This window comes from Hibiscus syriacus, unplaced genomic scaffold (genome assembly GCF_006381635.1).
Source record: "Hibiscus syriacus cultivar Baekdansim isolate YM2019G1 unplaced genomic scaffold, ASM638163v2 tig00005566_pilon, whole genome shotgun sequence".
Classification (NCBI taxonomy): domain Eukaryota; kingdom Viridiplantae; phylum Streptophyta; class Magnoliopsida; order Malvales; family Malvaceae; genus Hibiscus; species Hibiscus syriacus.
In genome coordinates, this window is record NW_024062061.1 from 163,843 (window position 1) to 182,380 (window position 18,538).

The following is an 18,538-nucleotide window of genomic DNA, read 5'->3' on the forward strand; positions in this document are numbered from 1 at the left end:
ATTGACTTTCAATGAGTAATGAGGCATTTTGATCGAGTTGATTGGGGCATCCATCAGGAGTTTTGTGTGTTTTCATCTTGTTTGAAATTGTTTTTCTTTTGTGCTTCTTATGTTCAAAAGTCACTTGACGTTTTAAATAAAATGCTTCATTATGAGGAAATGAACAAATTTTAATCTTGAATTCCTTGAATATCACCTTAATTAAAAGTTGTTTAATAATTGAGGTTGTAAATCTTTGACAAATGACAAGATTAAACCTTATAAAACAAAGACCCCCTGATCCTAATTTAAACATCAGACTACATGCTCTTCTCTTACAGGGACTGAGCTAGTTTTCTCTTCTCATGAAGAGTCCATCAGAGGTTTGATATTCAGGTATGTGTTAGGAGCGAACAAAATGGGGCAACCAACACATGAGATTGCAAAAATAATTGGTTTATACTTTTTTAAGACGTTCAGTGATGATCACGATCTTCTCAGATGGAATGGTTAAGTAAGTGAATCTAGTTTAGGCCAGTTGCTTGGGAATTGAACTCTAACGATGAGATTTTCTGACCTTCAAAAACACCTAGACTATAAGAGGTTCTTCTTAACAAACTTAAGAAATTGGACCCGTATACCTACATTATAATATTATCTATACAATAAAGCTTGAGTTATCCCTCTAGAGCAATTGGTTAAACTCCCCGGCTTTATGGATAATATTCAACTAGCCTGATAAAGGCGATTATACTATAGAATATGACTTGAGTTGTCTCTCTAAGGCAATTGGTTAAATACCCCGGCTTTATGGATAAGATTCAGCTAACCTGATAAAGGTATTTACATATTGAGCTGTCCCTCTAGAGCAATTGGTAAAACGCCCCAACTTTATGGATCCAGCTAGCCATTTAATGGCAAATTTAAATAAGGAGTTTCGGTAAAAATGGACTAAGGGAGTTAAGGAACACCTGTTATAGTCAAACACACATGAGCACTCAAGAATCTCATTTTTAGATCGATATTTCTGCACTACCTTTATTATAGGAGCTTACAAAACTTGAACAAATAGAAGATTTTAAAGAACTGAAATAGAAATATTCTGAAAGGTCTAGCCATTGATTATGCTAGTTGTGTTATTTTGTTAGCCTCCGATCAAAATGTCAAATCAAGAAAAAGGGTGTGCCATGATCTTCACGATGACCGAATCGATGAAACAAACCTTAATAACCAACCTCTAAACCAACTTTTCGATCTTGATATTTGTCAAATGTTTGCAGCTATCAAAGATTAAAAGAGCATTTGATTATTTTGATATCCAATGAACTCTGGTTTTATGATTGGCTTCAATTGTGAAACCTAGAAGGAGACAATATTTTTCAAAACTCCTTTTGATATTTTTCAAAATTTTGAAAATTCAAAAAAAAAAAATATTTTTAAACAAGATGAGTTCTCTGGAAGCATGTCTTGGAAATCAACGAATATCTCTCCGAAGCTAAAGATTGAAGATGGGACAAGATAATCCAAATTTTTGGGGCAAAATTTGTTGGAGCAAGGAAAATAAATTGTCTTAGGTTGAGGTTTGCAAGAGTACAACCTGGTGGAAATGAAGACAAACTGAGTCAGAGATAGAATGAAGATTGCTCACGCAATTATTCTCTCACAGATCAATATTTTGTACATCAGATTTAAGCATGTTGAAGAATTTAAGATCAAGAATAAGAAATTCAAGATTCCAGAATCAAGAGTCATCAAGACTGACATCCAGAGATTGAGATTTCTTTCCAAACCCTAACATATTTCACATATACATCAACACATGCATACATTATGCATGAAATTTGCATCTTTGCATTCATCTTCATGTGCATCAAAGACCTTGATTTTTCCTCTTTTGAGGACAAATTCAATAAAACAACAAATAAATTTCATCTTGGCATACATCAAACATCCATCATCAGGATAGTTACATCCAGATACATTTTTACAGATCTTTCAGGAGAAGATGAGATCAAAAGACAACAAGACATCCTCATCAAGAAGGAGCAATCATCTTCAGATTCAACATTTCCAATATAAATTTTATCTCGCTTGAGACAGTATCTTTTAATGCAGATATTTTATCTTAATGGAGATTGTTTTTCTTAAAATAGACTTTGTCTCACTTGAGACTGCTTTACTCGAAAGAAGATTTATCTCACTTGAGATTGTTTTATTCGAAAGAATATTTATTTCACTCAAGATTGTTTTTCTTAAAACAAGATTTTTTCTCACTGGAGATTTCGAAAGAAGATTTATTTCACTCAAGACTGTTTTTAAAGAAGATTTTATCTCGCTTGAGGTGGTTTCCCTCGAAACAAAAGATTTTATCTCGCTTGAGATAGTTTCCCTTGAACCAGAATTTTGTCCCTCTTGAGACAGTTTCTCTTGAAACATAAATATTGAAAACATTTCTCTTGAAATGGATTTTGTCTCCTTTGAGACAGTTTCTCTTGAAACATAAACATCGAAAACATTTCCCTTGAAATGAATTTTGTCTCCCTTGAGATAGTTTCCCTTGAAACAAAATTTTGTCTCCCTTGAGACAGTTTCTCTTGAAACATAAACATTGAAAACATTTCCCTTGAAACAAATTTTGTCTCTCTTGAGACAGTTTCCCTTGAAACAAAATCTTTTAATCTGTTTTCCTTTAAACAAATTTTGTCTCTCTCGAGACAGTTTCTTTTGAAACAAATTTTGTCTCTCTTGAGATAGTTCCCTTGAAACACAAAATCTTTGAATTTATTTCCCTTAAAATAAAATTTTGTTTACCTTGAGACCGTTTCTCATGAAACAATAAATATCTTTGAGATTGTTTCCCTTGAAACAAATTATGTCTCTTTTGATATAACTTCTCTTGAAGCATCATTTGAATCATGTCATTTAAATCAGAACTCGGTGCCGCATCAACCACATGGTGGAGTCCAAGAACTACTTCCTAATACTCTGAGTTCGATTTCAACTTCGCGACGAATGATTTCACGCTCAGAAATTTCCAATTTCAACTTAACCTCACGACGAGAGAGTCATTTTGTGATTCAATTCAAATTGACAAGCCAATCATTACATCGTATTTCAACTCTATAACAGAGGACATTCGATATGGACGAAATTTGTGTCTTTTAATCTTTGCTCTATTTTCGTTACACAATAATGAGCAAAGATGGGCAGCTGTAGACACCATATTTCGCCCTTATTATATAATGCATATATTATATAATATGTATATATTATTTACTTTTTTTCCTTCTTTCTTTTTACAGGCCTAGACACGGGGCCCAAAATCATTACACCTAGCCCATTTACAAAGAAAAATGGACCCAACAGTGGGGAACCCGTGTAACCTGAACTAGAGTGGATTAGGGTTTGTGTAAAACCCTAGCTGTCTCTTCTCTCACCTCACCCCAGCGTTGCACCCCTTCAATGAAACCTTCTCAACAGTCGCCGCATGCTTCGGTCAATGCCCTTCTCACGCAACTATCATCGAAGATTTCAGCGCACACATCAACAAATAAGAGCATTAGTATTTCACTAGGAGTTAAACTCCTAAAAATAGGATTTTCCTTTACTATAAATCCCATGTAATTTCACACGATGGGAGGAAATAAACACTGTTTTTACACGAAAATTACGAGCAAATACCAACAAATACGAGAGAAGCAATATCAAAGACCAACGCGTTGTAAATCTTTTCAAATCAAAATAAAAGGTAAATGTTTCGTACCTTTCTGTTTTACTTCGCATGCGTGTTTTCCTTCACTTTGGTTTGATTCAAGACAAAAAAACATTTTGGCCGATGACGAAGGGGGTGTTTTTCGAACTTTTGCTCTTAGATCTACTCACCCCCGAGGCTTATTTTAAAAAATCATTCGATTTTTAGGCAAAAAATTGAAAAAGCTCTCAAAAAAGAAAAAATGTATTTTACCGCCGATGACCGGTGGTCGATGCTGATCAACGGCGACGGCGAGGCGGCGCACAATGGCTGATTCCTGGGATCGCTGGAACCCACCGCCGTGTTCATCACAAGGATGAACATTAGATAAAAAAAGATGGGGTAGGAGTTCTATGTTTTGAGAATCAGAGAATTATGAGAGTTTAAATTTTTTAACTTAAATACTCGACCCACGTCCGAAGTGGAGCCTCGTCCGACCCGACCCATGCACATGCGACCCGCGTGTTTTTGAAGAAAATAGGGTAAACTACCCGAAGTGGAGTTCTATTTCTATTATTCTTATTATTTTCATTATTACTATTATTATTGTTTTGTTTTTACTTATTTATGTATATATGTATATATGTATATATTTTTACATTTTTAATATTTTCTTCTTTTAATTTATTATTATTTATTATTTCCTTTCTTTTCCTTTCCTTTTATTTTTTTCTTTATTTATTATTTTTATATATTATTTTTATTTCTCATATTTTTAGGTTTCTTTTTGTGTTTAGTATTTCCATATTGGTGCATTTTTTATTCGATAATATGTTTCATTATAAGTCTAGTATTTCTATTTTTAAGGGTCTCCATTTAAATCTATCTAAGGTAAGTAATTTGGATCGTTATTTTTTACCTTTTAAGTTAAACTTTCAATTTTCTTAATTAAAGACAATTGAAAATTACGTAGTACCGAAAGGGCAGTTCAAGGGTGTTAACCCTTCCTTGATTGTAACCGACTCCCGAATCCAACACATCTTTTGGTAAGACGCAGATCAGGTAAGAAATAAAGTATCCGGTCAACCTATTTGTTTTAAAATAAATGATCGGTGGCGACTCCCAACCCAATTCATTCAAGTCGAAGCCCAATTCCGGGCCCAACCGAAAGACGGTTTCTAACAAAACTATTGAGTTTATGGTGTCAAAGACATGTCTATAGCTTGATAAATCCAAGGCTTAACTCTATTTATTGTTGTCTTATAAAATACTTAAGATCTAAATACTTAAAATTGTCTTTAATCATTGTACCAACACGGATATGATAGCAGGTCATTTAAGTATAGTTTTTAATATTTAAATATAAACTTATAAATATATATTTATTGGATCATTAAAAATAAGATTAGTACACAAAGTATTGTACCAAGGATCTAGCTTTTGCTACAACGTAAATTCAATTTTCTCCTACTTCTACATATCTTTGTTGCTAAAGCTTTAGTTGCTGTTGAGTACTTGAATTTGAACGGCAGGGTTATTTTTTTTTGTCAATCTAATTAATTACCACTTTCGATTTCGTGAATTTGAATCCTATAGATATAGTTCTAAGCTTAATTTTGCTCTATATTGAATAAGAATTTGCTTGAACAATGGAAGATGAAAACTGCCATGTTTGAGATAAATTTGGGGAAATTTTATTTATTTCCAGAGATATTTGTAATTCAATTATCATTTTTTTTATTGTTGTAGGTAAATGTTAATTGCATTCCATGTTCAAGCTCTATTTGTTTTAACAGTCTTCGTTGCCTTTTGCATCCAATTCCAATTCCAATTCCAATTCCAATTCCAATTCCAAAGCCATGTATTGTGGTTTTAGCTGAGGCTTCAAGAGGAAACAAGACCCAGTTTTTTTACGGGCCAGTGTCTCTCCAAGTTGCCAAATGGAAGACCACGTAAGTTTCTTGGATTTACAAATTATATGCTTATATATGTATATGTGTATATATATATATATTCATTTTATGTACTAGGCCAATTGGTAGGTGTTGAATCCAACAAATAATAATACTTGCTTTTAGAAATATAAAATTGTAGTAGTGATAAGCAATGTCGAATCCACATGGATTGAGTAGACTTATTTTAATGAAACTTACAGTAAATAAAAGGGGTTTTGAAATTGAGAAAAATAAAAAGAAAAAGCAATTATAATCAACTAAGAATTTAGAGAAATCAATATCAAGCAATTATCCAACTAAAGGTATAATTTCAGAATTGGTTCAGAGAATTGATCATAGATGCAATGATAAAATCTTCTACTTTTCACTAAATTGGTTATGGTTATTGAGAAGCTCTAAAAACCTGTCTTTTTCTTAGTTTCTTGATAATCAAGAGGAGCTCTTTGATTATTTCCCTTGTTAATGAACAACCCTAGACAAGCTCTTAAGATTTAATCCACCAACAACATTAACCACTAGAGGGACCACCAATTCTAGCCAACGAATACACAAGCTCGATTCATTTAGACTAGGTTACATACCTTCATAACATAATCAAAATCAACTATGTTACTTTACCACTAATATTAGAACGTTTAAACAATTACGGATTTAAAGTTCTAAATGACAATTTATCAACCTGATAATTGTACAACGGGCCCTTTGCACAATCAATCAAGACAATAATTCTTAATAAAAACAGAAGATATATAAATAGCAAAGAAGTAAAAGAACAATGAAAATTATTTAGATCTCACAATCCTTGAAGAACCAAAACTTCAATTATCCTTCAGTTGGATCAAAAGTATTTAGCTACTCATAATTGAAAGAACACCAAAAGAAAAACTTAAAGAAAACTTAATGAAAAACTTGATGTAAAACTGATGCCTCCTATGAAAGCCCTAACTCCCTTTTTATAAGGATTTTCTTACTTTAGATAAGGAAGTTTATTAAAAGTAAATCCCACAAAAATAGGAGTTTAAAATACCCTCATCCTTTTCTAAAGATAAGAATAATTCAAAAGAGTCTTCCAGCCGTCATTAAACTCATTTTTTCTTGTAAATTCGTAACCCTAATTTAGGGTTGTACGGACTGGTAAGGGCGGTTCACGCCTTAACCGAAGACTTCTTCTATGATAGCTCAGGATGAATAAGTCGTGCCCACGCCTTATGCGAAAACCTCTTATGGTCTTGTCAACTTCTTGAATTCTGATTTTTCCTGCTTAATTTGGGGATTTTGTGAAGATCATGCTAATCATTAGATTTTGAACTTGTTTAATCCAAATCTTCAACCTAATCCACAAAATACGAAATATAATCAAAATCCAGGATTTAAGCAATTTTAGTTATTCAAATATGAGGAAAATATCATAGAATATATGTCTAATATGCATCTTATCAAATTCCCCCACACTTAAATCAATGCTTGTCCTCAAGCATACAATAGTTCAAATTCATAACTCTTCCCAACATCAATCCTTCTTCTGCCTTTACTCATCATTCCAAAATCAAAATTGTCATGCCTTACAGACTCCAATCTAGACACAAGTAAGGAACGAGCAATTCGTAGAAGAAGTTCTCATAAACTAACACACATGAATAATCACTCCATCAATCTTTTCGAAATCAAAATGCAGTGGGATCTAATACCCTCACATTAGATTCACTAAATACGCTCGAAGTGTTTAGGGTATCGATAAACTCTCAAGCCAAAACATAGAAAGATTTTTACCCTAGGCTTGCTAACCTATCATATCCCCACCACTAATCAATGAATTGAATGCATAAAAATCTCAGGGTCTTAAATAGGGTGTAATGGGGTTTAGGTGAGGTTTGGTAGGACATGAATTTGAGCGGTTTTATCGAAGGAGTCATACAAACTTATCCACATGGAACTCAATCTCAAATGTTCTCTTCAAGCCACATAACATGTTTTTTTGCACAATCTCTTTTTCTTCCTTTCCTATGCACGATTTTGCTTTTTTTGTTTTTTGTTTTTTTTTCAATGAAAGAGATTGCAACTTAAATCGCTATATTCCAACATCTTCCGATTTTCTCAAGATAATTTTGAATTCTCATTTGAAGAAACTCATACAATCCTCCAATTCAAGGTTCAAAAGAGGGGAAATTAACAAAAAGGATTTGATATTTGCTTGTACCATGGTTAATTTCGAACAAAAAGGCTCAGGCTCAAAATTGGCTTTCTAAGGATGATAATTAGGGTAGGCTCTTTACGAAAGCTAAAAGTGGTTTCACCTAAATGCCCTTATCATTCTTGATGCATCCAATTCTAAAATGTGGTCTTCGATATGTATAGCAAAGCAAGTTCTAGAAAAATCAACTATGTATGGCAATCACTCAATCAAGAAATGGAGCATGCTGAAAATGAGTGCTCATTAGCCCAAAAACTCGTAAAAAGGGTAAACATGTATTAAATCCCACACATTTTTCATTCAATCAGTCATCAAGAGTAATCAACCAGTGTGTAGCAAATAAGAATTTAACTACTCAAGCTAATCTCATATTATGCTTCAACTTAATTCGATAATTCACAACAATCCAAATCATGTAAGGATAAACATCGAAAGAATCTAGAATTTCGAAGAGAAAAATCACAAAAAAAGAACTAAAGCATACTTATTTTTTTCAAAAATAATTGAAGCAAAATTATGTTCAAAGCAAAACCATGTATGAAATACTCTCCACCCACACTTAATCCATACATTGCCTCAATGTATCAAAAGTAGATGCTCAAAAACCATAAAAGAATAAGAGTAGAAAACTCCCCTGAAAATGTTGAGCATCAACCACGGTATCTTCACGAGATGGGGGTGAAGGTGTTATGTGCAGGCTGGGTTGATTCTCGGTCTGAGCGGAGATGTGGGTCGGGTGGAGCGGAAAGGGACGGTTGGTGGCACACATTCTTCTGAAAGAGCGCAAAAAATAAAGAGAAGATGAGGCACATTTATATTAAAAAGTTTCTTTGAATCTTGTTTCCTGAACCAGAAGTGGTGTTGAGTTTAGACATGGGCACGTCTTATACAAAAACATCTTCTGGATAGTGAGAAACTTTAGGAATAATTCTGCTTTTGTAAGGCGTGCCCACGGGTTACAAAAATTCATCTTCTGACCTAAAGAGGAAACAAGATTAACTGTACTCCGAAAAATCAAGGAAACAAATAAAAATAAAAAGAACAAAAATAGAAATTGAAAAAGGAAAACTTGGGTTGCCTCGCAAGAGCGCCTTTCTTTAACGTCTTTGGCTAGACATCGTAGCTTCTTAATTATCCTAAGTTGGGTACTCCAAAATGGCTTGACCAACAGTATGCACCAGAGAACCTTCATAAAAAGGTTTGAAACTATAATCATCGACCTTAAATATTTAACATGTATCCAAACTTTGTATTTCATCGATAGAGAAGTTTTTCCTCCACCAATAGCTTCCTTGTACTCTCTAAGCATTCCAATAAACTTTCATTCTTTTAAGTTAGAGAGTTTGTTGGGAATGATCACTGGAATAATTTTATCTTTTCCTAAATATACATGTTTCAGATGATTTGGCAAAGGCTTCGTTTCCAATTTGGGTGCCTCATGGGTTTGAGTGATTCTAGTTCTTGGATTGTATCTTTCAAATCAAGATCAAACACAGACTTTTTCATGATTCCCTGCAATCCTTCAGAAGTGAAATTCATGTTGAGTGTATCTTTCAACTTGTCATATTCATTTTGATCAAAAGTTTCCTGTACTAAAGGGTCAATAACATCCATGAAAAAAACAGAGGACACATCACTAGGACATCTCATGGCATCATAAATATTGAATTTAATAATTTCACCATCAAATTCCATGGTAAGTGTACCATCATTCACATCAATTTTTGTCCTACTTGTTTTAAAAAAATGGTCTTCCTAACAAAATTGATGTTGATTTAGAAGAATCATCTTCTTGCATATCAAGCACATAAAAATATACAGGAAAAACCAATTCATTAACTTGCACCAAAACATCCTCTAAAACTCCCTCAGGATATACATTAAATCTATCAGCAAGTTGAAGAATCACTATTGTTTCTTTTAAAGGACCAACATTCAGGGATGAGTAAATAGAAAGAGGCATGATATTTATTGAGGCTCCTAGATATAACATTGCTCTCTCAATCCTAACATTACCGAGTTTACAAGGGATAGTAAATATACATGGATCTTTGCACTTGGGGGTAGTTTTTTCTGGAGGACAGCTAAAACATTCTCCCCCAGACTTACGTTTTCATTACCCTTGAGCTTTCTCTTGTTGGTGCACAATTCTTTAAGAACTTTAGCATATCGAGGTACTTGTTTAATTGCATCAAGTAAAGGAATATTTACCTCGATCTTGCAAAATGTCTCAAGAATTTCTTTCTCTTCTGCTTCTTTCTTGGACTTAGCGAATCTAGCGGGAAAATGAGGTTTTATGACAAATTCCTTCGGTTGTTCGCTGTTGAGTCTTTTGGTTGATCTTTTTTAGTATGGGGAACAACAACTTCCTTTTCAGTTTCTTCCTCTAAGGCTCTCCCATGTGTCAATAAACTAGGTTCCTTCAACTACTTTCCACTTCTCAATGTGATTGCACTAACATTTTACTTTGGATTAACAATGGTTTGTGACGGTAGCTTACCTTGGGATTCTAACCGACTTATGGAGGATGCCAATTGACTCACTTGATTCTCCAAATTTTGTATGCTTGTTCTTGTCTCTTACTGAAATTTTTGTGTATTAGTTGCAAGTGATTTGACAATTTCTTCCAGGGACATACCTGGCTTTGAAGAAGACTGCTTAGGTGGAAAACGCTGGAATTGCGATGGTCTTGGTCCATAGCTCAAGTTAGGATGATCCCTCTATCATGGATTATAGGTATTTAAGTAAGGATCATACTTCCTTTGTGGTGGATCAGGAAACCTTCCAACTATATTGGCGTACTCATGAGAATCATCTTGAAGTGTAGGGCACATGTCAGTTGGGTGACCGATCGCAGCACATATCCCACAAGCTTTCACTTGTTACGTTTTTCCTACAACTAGTTGTTGAACAAGGGAGGTGAGATGCGATAATTGATGTTCAATGGAGGATGAACCTACCTCATTCACCCTTCTTGAAGATGTGTTTTGCCTAAAGCCAAATTGTTGTGAATTAGCGTCCATGATGGAGATCAATTCCCTAGCATTACGATGAGTCTTATTCACTATAGAGCCTCCACTAGCTGCATCCATCATCTTCCTCTCTATGGGTAGAAGTCTCTCATAGAAATATTGGATGAGAAGTTGTTCAGAAATCTCATGTTGAGGGCAGCTGGCTTTCAGTCGTTTGAATCGTTCCCAATACTCGTGAAGGGTCTCAGTATCTTTTTGTTTTATTTTACATATCTCCCTTCGAATGCCGACGACTCTTGAAGCAGGGAAAAATTTATCAAGAAACATCCACACCATCTCAGCCCAAGTAGTTACAGAACCAAGGGGTAAATATAAGAGCCAATCTTTAGCTCTATCAGTTAGCGAGAACGGAAAAGCGCGCAATTTTATCTTCTCTTCAGTCACTCCCTGCGGTCTCATATTTGAACATACCACTTGAAATTCCTTCAAATGCTTATTAGGATGTTCATTCTCAAGTCCATGGAAAGTAGGCAACAAATGAATCAAACCAGATTTTAGTTCAAAAGCTACCTCTAAAGTTGGGTAGTCAATGCAGAGAGGTTGTTGATTCTCATTTGGTGCAGCCAATTCTCTTAGAGTTCTTTCTTCGTTGGCCATTGTTCCTTCTATTTCAGAATCGCTGGATAAATCAACCAAGTTGACTGCAGATTCTGATTCAGGGGATGAAGAATAAGAAGCTTGTTTGTTGCGCAAGTTAGTTTTTTTTCTTAACCTGCGAGCGGTTTTCTCGATCTCAGGATCGTATTAGAGTTCACCTGCATGAGAAGAATGAGGCATCAAAATACGTCTAAATGACACTAATCCCCGGCAACGGCGCCAAAATTTTGGTGGGTGTAGAATCTAACAAATAATAAAACTTGCTTTTAGAAATATAAAATTGTAGTAGTGATAAGCAAGGTTGAATCCACAGGGATTGGGTAGACTTATTTTAATGAAACTTAAAGTAAATAAAAGGGGTTTTGAAATTGAGAAAAATAAAAAGAAAAAGCAATTATAATCAACTAAGAATTTAGAGAAATCAATATCAAGCAAATATCCAACTAAAGGTATAATTTCAGAATTGGTTCAGAGAATTGATCATAGATGCAATGATAAAGTCTTCTACTTTTCACTAAATTGGTTATGGTTATTGAAAAGCTCTAACAACTTGTCTCTCCTTAGTTTCTTGATAATCAAGAGGAGCTCTTTGATTATTTCCCTTGTTAATGAACAACCCTAGACAAACTCTTAAGATTTAATCTACCAACAACGTTAACCACTAGAGGGACCATTAATTTTAGCCAACGAATACACAAGCTCGATTCATTTAGACTAGGTTACATACCTTCATAACATAATTAAAATCAACTATGTTACTTTACCACTAATATTAGAACGTTTAAACAATTACGGATTTAAAGTTCTAAATGACAATTTATCAACCTGATAATTGTACAACGGGCCCTTTGCACAATCAATCAAGACAATAATTCTTAATAAAAACAGAAGATATATAAATAGCAAAGAAGTAAAAGAACAATGAAAATTATTTAGATCTCACAATTCTTGAAGAACCAAAACTTCAATTATCCTTCAGTTGGATCAAAAGTATTTAGCTACTCATAATTGAAAGAACACCAAAAGAAAAACTTAAAGAAAACTTAATGGAAAACTTGATGTAAAACTGATGCCTCCTATGAAAGCCCTAACTCCCATTTTATAAGGATTTTCCTACTCTAGATAAGGAAGTTTATTAAAAGTAAATCCCACAAAAATAGGAGTTTAAAATACCCTCATCCTTTTCTAAAGATAAGAATAATTCAAAAGAGTCTTCCAACCGTCATTAAACTCATTTTTCCTTGTAAATTTGTAACCCTAATTTAGGGTTGTACGGACTGGTAAGAGCCCACGCCTTAACTGAAGACTTCTTCTGTAATAGCTCAGGATGAATAAGTCGTGCCCACGCCTTATGCGAAAACCTCTTATGATTTTGTCAACTTCTTGAATTTTGATTTTTCCTGCTTAATTTGGGGATTTTGTGAAGATCATGCTAATCATTAGATTTTGAACTTGTTTAATCCAAATCTTCAACCTAATCCACAAAATACGAAAAATAATCAAAATCCAAAATTTAAGCAATTTTAGTTATTCAAATATGAGGAAAATATCATAGAATATATGTCTCATATGCATCTTATCACCAACTAAACGTACATTTTCTTTTGATTTCTGAGTTTTTTTTCCCTCTTCATACAAGTACTTGGTCAAGTTGGATGACCTTTTCCTTCTGATAGATTGTCGAGATTATCCGCATTTTGAGCCCATATTTATCTTCTGTTGAGTTCTTCAATATGAATTTTGATGGATGGATATTATCTTTTCTTTAGGTTTCTTCACATATCACCTATATAATTTCCTTGTTTTTCCTTGTTGGGATTTGAGTTTCGCACAGTTCTAACTGCTGATTAATTTAGTGCAGCACCCTTCAGACAACATCTGCATGTGCTGTCGTCGATGCCTTTTCAAGCCAAACATGATGACATTGATCTAAGTGCTGAAAGCATCATATAAGATGAACAAACCTTGCAGAGGGATCTACAGACTGCCATTGAGGAAGAAAACTATGCTGAAGTAGCAAAAGTTAGGGATGACCTCCGAGTCCTACACGAGGATAGTAAGGCTTCGGTACTGGCAGCAAATTCTCGGTTTTATGATGCTTTTAGGCGAGGGGATTTAGCCACGATGTAGAACCTTTGGGCAAAAGGAGATGATGTTTGTTGTGTGCACCCAGCTGCAAATGGGATATCCGGTTATGATTTTGTAATGGAAAGCTGGGAGATTGTGTGGATGAACTATGAATTTCCCTTGGAGATGGAACTGAAAAATGTCCGGGTTCACGTTAAAGGAGATTCCGGGTATATTATATGCATGGAATTCGTCAAGACGACAAAAGGTAACAATTGGGGAGCACAGTTTGTAACAAACGTGTTTGAAAGGATCAACGGTCAATGGTACATATGCATTCACCATGCTTCCCAAGCCGACATTTGAAAGCATAGTTCACTATATCAGCATCCTTATTGTGTTTTCTTTTTGGCTTTTATTCCTTTTCGGAGTCTGGTTTTCTCCCATTAACATGGTTGGATGTTCTATTAAAGCAACTTATTCCTTTAACGCGTTATTCTCAGTTTGATTCAGCTTGTTAACAAAATTTTATGGCATTTTATGTATATTTTCTTGGGCATATTACTACAAAGTTTATGTTAGCATATAGTACGATGCTGTTCTTGATTTTAAAAAGTAAAAACACTTTAAAACAGTGAATGATATTTACCATTATTATATCCTTTATACAAGTGATCTCTATTGGTAATGTGCAACTCTTACAAAATCATGACGATTAACCATGTTGAACAAGCCTATACCCAAATCCAATTCCTTGTATGTATGACCATTAACCTCAAGTTTAGCACTCTTCGAGACTTTTTATAACTGTATCTGAAAATTGAAGCAGGCCACCGTTGCGAAACTAACTATACCCTCCCAGCAGGTGAATGAGGCGGGTTAGGAGCATATTTGCAGGCATGGCTCCAGCTGCAATGGTTGGTTTGGTGTCCATCCCAAGGCTGCCATCAAACATTTCTTCCTTTAGGTTATTGAATTTTGGAAAATCAGAGGATTTCCAACAACTTACAACTGTTACGGCAATAAAGAACGCCTGCAACGCAGTGATTGATGAACTGAATTGCATAAATTCCCTTTTTGTGTGGAACCAAGCTGAAGATAGGCATGTTTGTTTGGCATGCTATGGACTCCCCCAGAAAGTATGACAGTAGTACTTTTGGAGCTCGAATTTTCCATGAAGTTGCACAGGAATCCATCTTTATCAGCTTGCTGTGCATCGCTTTCACCAGGTATTTTGATGATAACAGCAGCAAGCTCGTTACTTGGTGTAAACTTCACCAATGCTTGATCAGCTTGTCTTTGCTCCACACTGAACAGAACAGATTCTCTTACCATATGGTAATAGTAAGAGTCTGCCGCAGTCAAATCTGAAATATGAATGTCGGAAATCTTCAATTGTCCAATGATATTATAGATGTAACCACAGTTTTTTCCTTGTTTCCTTTACTAATCCTTCTGCCACTCTTTTTCTTAATTTCACTAACCGAAGAGAATACGTAGTTCTTATCAGATCCCACCTTGTCAGATGATGCTAGACTTTTCACGGTTGTTGCAAGCATGTTGCTACCATTGGTGACAACAAATCTGAACAGTGGGTGTCCATTCTTCATTGCAACCTCTAGAAGAGCTTTAGTCATTGATGACCCCAACTTTTCTTCCTGAAAGGATTCATTTGCATAAAGTGGCCGTGGAGTAGAGGAGTTCAAGCTTCCCTTTGATGGCTGAACAGGTCAGTTGATCGAAAGGAATTTAAGCCCTTGGACTTCAGTAGTGGATCCAGCACCCTTCTAAAAGGGCTGGATCTAGTTCTATGACGGCCATTCAGCTTCTCTATGTGCGCATCATCAAGAAAACAAGAAGAATCAGACCTCATTGGACCGGACCTCACAGAAACATAATCAGAGCTCAATTGTGGGACTGCAGAACTTTCCTTAAAACTGAAACTTCTACTAATACGACTCAAGCTGAAACTAAAGCGGCGATTTGGTGAGTTAGTTCTGCTTCTTTCAGTTGCCAGCTCAGCCATTTCTTCTTCCAGTATCTTCAGAGTTTCAAAATCAGTATCTTGAGATTTAGTCTTATTCTCTGCTGAATACTTGCCCCGAGACCTTAGATTTCATGTGTTTTCTGAGAACAAAGGCTCACTTTAACCCCTAGACCCGACCTATGCGTTTCGATTAAGTTTAGTAGATCACATTCATGATTCTTAAAGATATTTTTCCAAAACCATTATTTAATCAAGATAAAATCACATTATAAATGACGTTTATGAAATTATAATAATTTATACTATAAAAACCCAACTCATAAATATAATGAAAAAAAAATTAATTTAAACATGTCTTAAAAATCTCAATTTACGATAACCAAATATAAATAGCAAATGAGTAATCATTATAAAATCCAATACTTTAAAATAAGGCCTATGTTACCAAATTAGAGTCAACTTAAAAGATAAAATATTACAATACGATATACTTCAAGAGATATGTTGATCCTCCAAGTGCTCGATCAGGTGTATCTAACCAACAGTATCTGAAAGGGGAAAACATTTTCAAAAAGTGAGCTAGGCTTAGTGTGTCCCAACATTACTATAAAATCATGATAGGTACACTAAACAAATCATAGTCTAGTAAATCTCATAAAATTATACTGCAGTAAATCTCATAAAAGAGTTACCCTAAGGGAACATCTTAGGGCATGAGAGCCTATCTAAGATAGATTTCAGGGCCGTGGGGCCTACCTAAGAACACATCGTAGGGCCGTAGGGCCTACCCGAGAATGATCTCAAGGCCGTAGAGCCTACCTAAGAGTCACATTAGGTCCGTAAAATTTTTCAGTTTGATCAGAGCTGTACTTTATAAATTCGTATTTTAAAAATTCAATTGCATCGTGACATAAATTCCATAAATCCATAAACATGGTAATCATATATCATTTCAAAACAAAAATGAGATAGCAGTCATAATCAATAAACCATCACATTAAATCGGTGCATCAATAAAACAGTAACCAAAGAATTCAATGTACCACATATTAAAACAAATAAAACAGTTCAGTAATAAATAGGGAACACACCTCGATAATAGGTTCAAATAGTAGATCTATTGATTGCTGGTCTCACCACGCTCTGCTACAGTTTTCGAACCTAATTCATAATAACACTATATTACTAATGGGTAACATAATTAATCTCTAAAATCATAAAATTTACGGGTCTTACGGGTGAATACTGGCACACGTGGTTTAACTGATCTAGAGGAGCTGGGTCAAGCTGTCGAACGATCAGAAGAGTCTCTTGTACCTTCAAACAATAATAATTTATCAGTCTCAACTCTTACTTAATTGTTCAAAGCTAAAATTCTTAAGTATATAATCATTTTCCGGGTTTGACTATCAATTTGGAGGATTTTGAGTTTGAATTTGACCAAACAGATTGCGGAATCGGAATCAGGACGTCGAAAAACATAAAATATGACTATTCAAAAATTCAAATTATTGGTCAAAATCAAAGTCAACGGGTTTGACTGATGATTTGGAGGTCTTCGAGTTCGAATTTGACGAAACGGACTTCAGAAACGGATTCGACACGTCGAAAAATATCAGAATAGGTATACTCGAACAAAATCTAAGGTCGTTTAATAGCCGGTTAAAGCCGGTCAAAGTTTGGTCAAAAATGCTCAGAAGTCCACAGTCAACTATTACGAAAATAACACATTTCTTAAAAATAATTACCAAAATATCACCTTTTTCAAAATAATTACCATAATATCATCGATTTCAAAATAATTACTAAAATATCACCGGGTCGGGTCGGTTAACGGGTCGGGTCGGGTCAACCCGGTTCAGACTGGTCAGACCGGTCAAACATCACCCATCAGTTCGAAACTCCCCCACGTGCAGGGGGGCGCGTGGGGGCGTGTGAAGGCTTCTCCGGTCTCCGAAAATTCCTGAAAAAAATTCTCAAAATTATTTTAAGCGATTTTGAGTCACTTATCAACTTCAGTTCAAATTTTTGAACGGTGGAGAGCTCGATTTCAACTCAGCTGAATCTTTGACCGCTCCACATCCCACACGCGCCGCCACCTACGGAGACAAGGAAGACACTGTCGGACTCGGAACGACACAAGGAACACGATGGTGCGGGAGGTGTCGAAAACTGATCAACGATTGGAGATGAATTTAAGATTTTCTCCGGCGGTGGTGCTAAAAAAACGTCGAGACTTTGACTCGAAATTCACGTCGTTTGGCAACATTTCGCTATAATTGGTTTACTGGGTTTTGATCACAGGTCGAAGATGAACACGACGGTGGTTTCAAATTTACGATTGGAAGTCGGACGACGTCGGAATCGGGCTTGGAATGAGGGGTACGAGAGAGCAAAGTTTAAGCAATTTAACATTTGTTTTCTGGTTTGAAACCAGGAAACACGCTTAAATCAACAAAGCTGCCGACACTCCTTAGCTAAATTCAGGGATTGATCCCTGAATTTCTTTTACTTCTAAAATGGCCTACTAGTTTTCAAAACTTTTAATTTAGTCACCAAATTTCACCAAATCACACCAATTTAAATATATATTTTTTTTTCGGGTTGTTACAATTCTCCTTCTCTACAAGAAATTTCGTCCTCGAAATTTACCTTATGAGAATAGTTGAGGAAACTGAGTCTCCATTGACTCTACTCCATTGAACTTTTACCATTAGGATACGCCTATTCCGAAGAACTCGCTCATCACTTTCTAAGATCTGAATGGGCTCCTCCTCAAATGACAAATCAGGCCTCAGTTCTACCTCTTCAACCTGAATGATGTGACCTGGATCTGGACGGTATCGCCTCAACATTGATACATAAAAGACATCATGAATATGATTGAGCTCATTAGGCAACAGGTTCTACCCTCTTCAAAATACGAAATAATCTAATAAATCTTGGACTCAATTTACCCTTACGCCCGAATCTCAGTACTTTCTTCCACGGAAATACCTTCAAAAATACATGATCTCCAACATCAAACTGAATATCTTT

At 35.2% G+C, this 18,538-nt stretch overlaps 2 pseudogenes; one reads left to right on the forward strand and one right to left on the reverse strand.

Moving 5' to 3' along the window:
• The first annotated feature begins 5,509 nt into the window (after nt 1-5,509).
• On the forward strand, nt 5,510-13,894 carry LOC120199809 (annotated as a pseudogene).
• Nucleotides 13,895-14,526: 632 nt separating this feature from the next.
• LOC120199812 lies at nt 14,527-15,623 on the reverse strand (annotated as a pseudogene).
• Between the last annotated feature and the right edge of the window lie 2,915 nt (nt 15,624-18,538).